We start from the raw sequence: 9,278 nt of genomic DNA, 5'->3' as shown, positions 1-9,278 counted from the left end.
ATGTGTGAACATTCAGTAGCAAAACTGATGACACACAGGTCAGAATCTCAGGATGATATGAACAGTGTTGGGCTAGTTACTCAAAGAATGTAATATATTACTCATTACTAGTTACTCCTTTCAAAAATAATATTGTTACTTATTACTTTCTGGCAACAGTAGTTACATTACTAGTTGCATTACTTTTCCTTCACGCCCCACAGAAGTTTTACAGTTTTTCTCGATTGCTAACACACAATTCATGAAACAATTCACCATTTTCTCACAACTATAAACACAGTCTCAAAACTACACACCAATTTGTGAAAACTTGATACTTCCAGGTCAAAATCAAATAGTTTAGTCAAAAACATGTTCTCTTTTGTCAGACTCAAACTTTGGCCTCAGTTGATATACAAACCTGTCAAATACACAGACTATTTTCCTGTCTAGAGAACACTAGTGAGATCAATTCAAAACACTGTTACAAAAACATCATTTTGGGAAACAGGAATCCTTTTGCTAGTTAATGACTGTTACAGTATACGGCATAAATAGAGGGGTGCAGATACAGTAAAATTCAGAAATAAACTTTAAGAAAAGTTTACTTTCATTACACTACTGTAAAGAGATCTTATAGTAGATGAAAAGCACTAGAAGAGAAAAGTTCAAAGACCAAACAACTGAATATACAGTAAACACACACTGGAATATACTGTCATTTACTGTAAATAAATAAATTCATTCATTCATTCAGCATCCTCAGCCAATTACAGTATTGGTAGTATCCTTATTTGTTATAGCAGTTTCTTAGTCTTCTGAAAAAAGACTTGTCTGCCTCCCCTAGACAGACAACTCTCAGTTCTGCAAAAATAGAGTACATGTAAAGACTACTTGGCTACAAATCAATTCAACAGTAATGAGTTTGAGGGTGTACAACATGTGCTACAATATGTACTGTACATAGACTAATGAAAGTTGTCTCATCTGAAGTACTGCTGCTATGTACTGTAATTATATTGTATGTGTCAGTAGTATTGAAACCTTCTCTCACGGTCAGTCCATGCAGAAGAACACGGTCAACTATAGTGCTTTGTATTTCATCAGGAACAAATGACATTTGACCTCATCCCCTTCATTTTTCTTTTCTCCTCCTATTCCTCTTTGTCTCCCACAACCAGTATTCATTTTCCAAAACACATAATCACCTGTGCTCTTGTTCAAATCATCCTGAGATTCTGACCTGTGTGTCATCAGTTTTGCTACTGAATGTTCACACATGGATAAATGTGCTGTTTGTGTTCATTTTTTGACGCTTGAGTTAATTACACTGTGTGTTTGTGTTTTCTAAATGAGAACATGGTTAAACCTGTGCAAAATGCTGCCGTTTTGCAGAAAACACTGAGCAAATTGGAACGTGTGTGCAAACAGGTGCAATGTGTTAAAGGTTTTGAGAAACGTGTCTTTGTTTTGAGAACTATATGAATGGTTTGGAAAATTGGGCCAAATGAATCAGTTACAGTGTGTTAGCAATCGAGAAAAACTGTAACTAATAATCACACTGAACAAGGACAGGAACATGACCAAATAAGGACACAAGAGGCGGGAACACAAGACACACACGACAGAGGACTGACAGTTGGTGTGTAGTTTTGAGTTCCCCTATCAAAAGCTACTCTCGATGCTGCGCTGAAAGCGCTATGGGAAAACATTCTTTGTTCGACCGGTTGTGAAGCACGTGTCAAACACGCCAAGAATTGGCCTAAATAACCTCGGTTGGTGACGTCATGATCACATGCACCTGCGAGGTTATAAATAGACGTGACACGGAAACATCCTCAGGTTTCTTTGTCTTCAAGGACCGCATTGTGTGTGTGCATGTGTTGTGTGAGAGAAAGGAAAAGAGAGAGAGAGAAAAAAAAAAAGGATATATAATATATAAGATATATATATTAGTAAGATGGCAGAGTCTGTTAAGAGATGCGTGCCTCCGTGTCAGAGGCTCATCTCGGAGGACGATCCTCACAGATTCTGTTTTGAGTGTTTGGGGGAAGAGCACGCTGCCCTCGGGCTCGAGGGAGAATGCGAGCACTGCGATGTTCTGCCTATCAGTGCTTGCTGCTCGCTTTCTTCAAAGACGAGCGAGCCGCCGCTCCCTCGGGAAAATCCTGGGGGTCGCGTGTTGATCTGGCTGAGGCACGTGAGACGGGTCCGCCCCTTTCTCTCGCGCTCTCGCCGGATCACGAGGTCCTCGCGTCCGCTTCTGAAGCGTGCTTCGGCGCTTCTTCTGAACGGGCCGAGGATTCTTCATCTCATGCTTCTGTGGAGATGGAGAGTGCCACCTCAGAGCGCTCCTCTCGCGATGATAAAGCGTATGAGGAGTTACTCGAGGTGGTAACTCGAGCAGTCGATCGTTTACAACTAGACTGGCCACAGGAGCACGAGACCCCCAAGCGCTCAAAATTAGATGACATGTTTCTGTCAGGTGGTCGGGGGGAGGGGCCTCAGCGACGGTCTCTCCCCTTCTTTGGCGATCTCCATGATGAGCTAATTCGGTCATGGAGTAAGCCCTATTCGTCCCGTGTCTTCGTGCCATCGACGTCGATTTATTCGACTATCGTGGATGCACGGGCTACAGCATGATGCCCCAGGTGGAAGAGACGCTATGGGCTATCTCTCCCTGGGACTTCATCCTCCCTGAAAAAGCCTATGCTCCCCACCAAGCCTTGTAGAATGACATCCTCGCTGGTGGGGAAAGCTTTTCAGGCAGCGGGTCAGGCTGGTGCTGCCCTGCACACCATGGCGGTTCTGCAGGCGTACCAGGCTGACCTGCTCAAAGACTTGAGCACAGGCGTCACCATCGATGAGGAGGTGTTTTCAGAGCTTCGCCAAGCCACAGATCTGTCTCTCCGTGCGACCAAGCAGACGGCCCGTGCCATCGGCCGTTCTATGGCTGCCATGGTTTCCACGGAGAGACATCTGTGGCTTAACCTCACGGGCATCAAGGAGAGGGATCGATCTTTCCTTCTTGATGCCCCCGTCTCGCCTTCCGGCCTATTTGGCGAGGCTGTCAACACGGTCGCCACTAGGTTTCGGGAGGAGAAGCGCTACGAAGAAGCGTTTGTGAGGTTCCTCCCCCGCCGTGCTCAAGCGTCGGGACTGTCGGCCACCCAGTCCCGACCAGGTCCGGTTCTTCTGAGGCGAGAAGCCCAGAAGGAGAGTGTGGCGGTCGTCGCCCCTCAGAGAGACTGGGAGCGGCTCACGCACTTCTCAATCTGCCTCAAGAGACCGCAGAGCATCATCTCCGCCAAAAAGAAGTCCTGAGGCTGGTGCGCCCAGGACCGTGGGGGTGTGTGCCCCCAGGGAGGGGCGCGTACAATTCCAACAGAGAATAGAGGCTCCTTCCTGGCACCCTCAGGGGGCCGCTGTACAATCTCCGCCGCCACTGGCGTTTCGGGGACCAGCGGTCTCCAGCGAAATGTTAGGTGTTCGGTTTCCTCCTGCCATGTTTCAGGATGCCAGACATCTAACATCCCCCATCAAAGCGAAGTGTCAAAACTAGTGCCCCTTTCAGAGAAGCTGGCAGCGGAAGCTACTGCCAAATATCTCCGTGGGTAGAAAGGACTGTAGAGAGAGGCTACAGGGTTCAGTTTACATATCGTCCTCCGCTTTCAACGGCGTGGTCTCCACTTCCGTGAAACCGAACGAGCGCATTTGTTGACACAGGAGTTGCAAACTCTGCTGGACAAAGGGCCATAGAACGTGTTCCCCTGCCAGACAGACAGTCAGGCTATTACAGCCGGTATTTTCTTGTTCCCAAGAAAGATGGGGGTTGCGTCCGATTTTAGATCTTCGCGGGTTGAACCGCTACCTCAGAACATACAAGTTCAAAATGCTGACAATCAAGATGATTGTTTCTCACATCCAATCAGAGGATTGGTTTGTGACTATCGATCTAAAGGACGCTTATTTTCATATAGAAATATTGCCACAACACAGGAAGTTCCTGAGGTTCGCTTTGGTGAAGCCTACCAGTATCGGGTTCTTCCGCTCGGCCTAGCCTTGTCACCAAGACTTACACCAAATGCATGGATGCAGCTCTGGCTCCTCACGACTCCAGGGCATCCGCATTTTAAACTACATAGACGACTGGCTGATTCTGGCTCAGTCTCAGGAGCTAGCGCCGACATCGGGATGTCGCCCTAGCTCATCTCGAATCTCTGGGGTTGAGACTCAACGCCAAGAAAAGCGTTCTCTCTCCTGCTCAGAGGACAACGTATTTGGGGGTCGTATGGGATTCGATCACGATGCGGGCACAGCTGTCTCCTGCATGCGTCGAATCCATTCTAAACGCCCTAAAGAACATCAAGCTAGGCCAAAAGATTACTGTTCATTACCTTCAGAGGGTTCTAGGTCTCATGGCAGCTGCATCCACGGTGATACCCTTGGGTCTCCTGCACATGAGATCGTTTCAGTTGTGGCTCAGAGCCAGGGGATTTCATCCAAGGGCCAATCCCCAGAGGCAAATAAGGGTTACGCGCCAGGGCTTCATACCCTTTCTATGTGGTTCAGACCCGGTTTCTGACTTTGGGTCCCACTCTAGGTCCGTGCTGTCGCCGCAAGATGCTAACGACAGACGCATCCCTCACGGGCTGGGGAGCGGTCTTAGATGGCCGTCCAGCCCAAGGGATCTGGAGAGGTCATCTTCTCGAATGGCACATCAATTGCCTCGAAATGAAGGCTGTATTTCTGGCCCTGAAATACTTCCTCCAGCAGTTAAGAGGCTACCATGTCCTAGTGCGGGTGGACAACACGGCGGTAGTCTCTTACATAAATCGTCAGGGTGGACTGCGGTCGCGCCGCTTGAACGAGCTAGCGCACCAGGTTCTGCTTTGGGCACAGGACAAGTTCCTGTCCCTCAGGGCGATTTACATCCCGGACATATGAATGTGGGAGCAGACTTGCTGTCCAGACAAGCTGTGATACATGGGGAATGGAAACTCCACCCCGAAGTAGTCAGTCAAATCTGGGAAAGATTTTACGAAGCAGAGGTGGACCTCTTTGCTTCACAGGAGACAGCACAATGTCCCCTCTACTTCTCTCTGACTCATCCAGCTCCCCTGGGTCTGGACGCGATGGCCCACGTGTGGCCCAGACTGCGTCTTTACGCATTTCCCAGTCGCTCTGCTCCCAGGAGTCCTGGCCAAGGTCCGCCAAGAGGGGTCTCGCCTCTTACTGATAGCGCCCGTTGGCCGACCAGGATATGGTTCTCAGATCTAATATCTCTCTCGACAGCTCGCCGCTGGCGATTCCGGTGAGGAGGGACCTTCTCTCAGGCACAGGGGACAATATTTCATCCCGGCCCGAGCTCTGGAACCTTCATGTCTGGCCCCTGAGGGGACCAACTGAGACATGCTGGCCTTCCAGCCGATGTAATAGAGACTATTCTGAGCGCTAGGGCTCCCTCCACTAGAAGAACTTATGCCAGTAAATGGCGCGTTGAAAGTTGGTGTACGACACACCATGCAGACCCAGCTCACTGCCAGATTGTTTCAGTACTGGAGTTTCTGCAAGAGAAACTGTCCTCAGGAACATGTCCTAATACTCTCAGAACTTACGTGGCCGCCATCTCGGCTTGCCATGCTCTGATTGATGGGGTTTTGTTGGGAAACACCCTCTAGTTGCCCGCTTCATTCGAGGAGCTAAGCGATTGAGGCCGCCCGCTAGAGCGACAGTTCCTTCATGGGACCTAGCTATAGTGCTTGAGGGCTTAGTGGACACCCTTCGAACCACTAGAGTCAGCGCCTGTCAGGCTTCTGACCCTAAAGATGGTTTTTCTAACAGCTATTACTTCTCTGAAGAGAATTGGGATTTGCAGGCTCTGTCAGTCTCGTCATCCTGCCTAGATTTTGCCCCTGGGCTGGTCAAAGCTATTTTGCATCCTCACCCTAGTTATCTTCCGAAGGTTCCATTCTCGACCATAAATCCGGTCGTTCTCGAAGCCTTCTGCCCTCCGCCGTTCACGACACCGGAGCAGGAGAAACTTCACTTACTGTGTCCAGTACGTGCTCTCCAGATTTACATCCACCGCACTAGCCAGTGGCGTAAGTCGGAGCAGCCAGATGTTTTGGAGGCCGCAACCGGGGCGGCTGCCACTCGACAGACTATTTCACATTGGGTGAGGGATGCTATTGCCCCAGCCTATGAGGCGTGGTCAAGCTTCGCCTCTAGGTGTAAGGGCCCATTCAACCAGGGCGATTGCATCTTCAATGGCTTTGGCAAGAGGTGTCCCCTTGCAGCAAGTTTGTGATGTGGCAGGTTGGTCCTCTCCGCACACATTTGTTAGATTCTATAGTTTGGATGTTCATGTTACTCCGGCTCGCATGTCCTTGAGTCGACATCCCAGAGTCGTGTCTGAGACCTCTTTCATGTTTGTGCGCACACACACACAACGTTGGGGGTCCAGACACTTCCAGTGTGGCGGCGTGGGTATTCTCGTTCCCATAGCGCTTTCAGCGCAGCATCGAGAGTAGCTTTTGATAGGGGAACGTCCCGGGTTACTTGACTGTAACCCTGTTCCCCGAAAAAGCGGAACGAGATGCTGCGCCTCAATGCCACACTGTAGTCGTGCCTGGACGTCCTTTCAGACAAAGGTATAACCTGAGGATGTTTCCGTGTCACGTCTATTTATAACCTCGCAGGTGCATGTGATCATGACGTCACCAACCGAGGTTATTTAGGCCAATTCTTGGCGTGTTTGACACACGTGCTTCACAACCGGTCGAACAAAGAATGTTTTCCCATAGCGCTTTCAGCGCAGCATCTCGTTCCCGCTTTTTCGGGGAACAGGGTTACAGTCAAGTAACCCGGGACGATTGTGTTTATAGTTGTGAGAAAATGGTGACTTGTTTCATGAATTGTGTGTTAGCAATCGAGAAAAACTGTAAAAGCAAAAAATAAAATAAAATAAATAAATACACTGGGAATCAATTTAAGGACACAAATATTATGAATATGCCTATAAGTAAGAGCTCACAGAAGACTGATTTATGTAGTCTATGTATGTAAGGCTTTTCCCCTTGATTTTTGTCAAAAGTTTCTGTCAGTAGAAATTTTTAACTATTGTGAATTTATATAAAATAATTTCCTCACTTTATTCATCAAGAGCCACATAACCTTAAAATGGGCTTTTGAAGTCACATAGTCAAAGGGAGATCAATGTAGTTTTTACCAATGCAAATATGTTAGAAACGATCAGAGGCGGACAAAGTACACAACTTTTTTACTTGAGTGAAAGTACAGATACCACTGGTCAAATACTACTCCACTACAAGTGAAAGTTGTAAAGACAGATTTTTACTTAAGTAAAAGTACGGAAGTACATGTTTTTAAAAGTACTTAAATATCAAAAGTAAAAAGTAAATGCATTGTTTTATTGTCGCATTGTTGTATACTTACAATACCTTATGCCACTAATGCAACCTACTGAATAAACTTATTAGCTTGTATTATCTTTGGAATTAAGAGCTTTTAAAACCTATAGAAATGGAACAACTGAATGAAGATAATCATCTTTATTTTTTTATTTAACACTCCTACAACTACACTAAACTCATTTTAATACTTGTTTAAAAGTTACAAAGTTCTTTTTCAAAGAGATATTGAAGTCTATTATATGGTTCATTTTAGGCAAACAAAGCAAACCAACGTTTTCATTTAGCCTACTTTTTGATCATTTGTTTGCAAATATATATATATATATATATATATATATAGAATGTATATTCATGTATAAACATTCAATGTTTTGACAATAAAATAATGTTCAGATTTATATACTTCCCTGACCAGTTTTTGGCAGCAATTTACCAGTAGGCCTAAGTTTATATATATATAGAGAGAGAGAGAGAGAGAGAGAGTTTTTCTTTTATGCCAAAAATCATTAGGATATTAAGTAAAGATCATGTTCCATGAAGATATTTTGTAAATTTCTTACCGTAAATATATCAAAACTTCATTTTTGATAAGTAATACGCAATGCTAAGAACTTAATTTGCACAATTTTAAAGGCAATTTTCTCAATATTTTGATATTTTTGCACCCTCAGATTCCAGATTTTCAAATAGTTGTATCTCGGCCAAATATTGTCCGATCCTAACAAACCATGCATCAATGGAAAGCTTATTTATTCAGCTTTCATATGATGTATACATATCCATTTCCAAAAATCGACTCTTAAGAATGGTTTTGTGGTCCAGGGTCACTCACACACACACACACACACACACACACACACACACACACACACACATATACTGTATATAGTAAAGTGAGGGCAGTGATTTTTGACAGATATATTAGCCTACCATTTGTATTGCCATAGTTTAACTACAAAAATCAAACTATAGTTAATATAATGAAACTATGGTAAATTTGTTTTACTACAAATAGCATACTATAGTGAGATAATAGTAAATTTGTGGATACTGTGATTTTACTGCAAATGCGATAGTTATGGTTACTATAGTAAAAACATGGTTAGTTTTCCAAAGGGCTTTAATGAGTTAACACATGCCTTTTTAGGCTGGGCTGGGCTGTTTTTAGAACGCTTTTAGCTGTGCAGTAGCGCGGAATATCCCGAGGTTGCCAGATTTGCGTAATAAAATCAGCGGAAAACTGCAGGCTTAGAAATACTGTAACACTTGGCAACACAGGAAGGTCCTGGCAGATCGCAGGCCGGATTTTCGCAATGATAATACAAGCTGAAAACAAGGGTTCAGTGAATCTAACAATGCACACACTGTAAAAACTGCTACATATAACAACTTTCTACTTGGGAACCTTGATATAAATGTAGTTGAGTAAAAAGTATGATATTTGTCTTTCAAATGTAGTGTTAAAGTTAAAGTTTCCAGAAAAAATAATACTCAAGTAAAGTACAGATAATCAAAAAGTGTAAGCCTACTTAAGTAGCTACAATACTCAAGTAAATTTACTTCGTTACTGTCCACCTCTGGAAACGATGCATCGCGATATAAATGCCAACTTGTAGCCGGTGCACACTTTTTAAACCGATGCATCGCATCGTTAACTTCTTATGCAGATCCACCGAGCGAATCGGGGAATCTTCACATCCCTAATACAAACTGATTGTGCTTGAACAGTTCTGCAATTTACTTTAGCTGTCTACTTTAGGGGAAAAAGTAGAAAAAACTTTAAAAAGTGTGTGTGTGTGTGTGTGTGTGTGTGTGTGAGAGAGAGAGAGAGAGAGAGAGAGAGAGAGAGTACTGGTATTCACT

Source organism: Onychostoma macrolepis, chromosome 06 (genome assembly GCF_012432095.1).
Source record: "Onychostoma macrolepis isolate SWU-2019 chromosome 06, ASM1243209v1, whole genome shotgun sequence".
NCBI lineage: Eukaryota > Metazoa > Chordata > Actinopteri > Cypriniformes > Cyprinidae > Onychostoma > Onychostoma macrolepis.
This window is presented reverse-complemented; position numbering follows the sequence as displayed.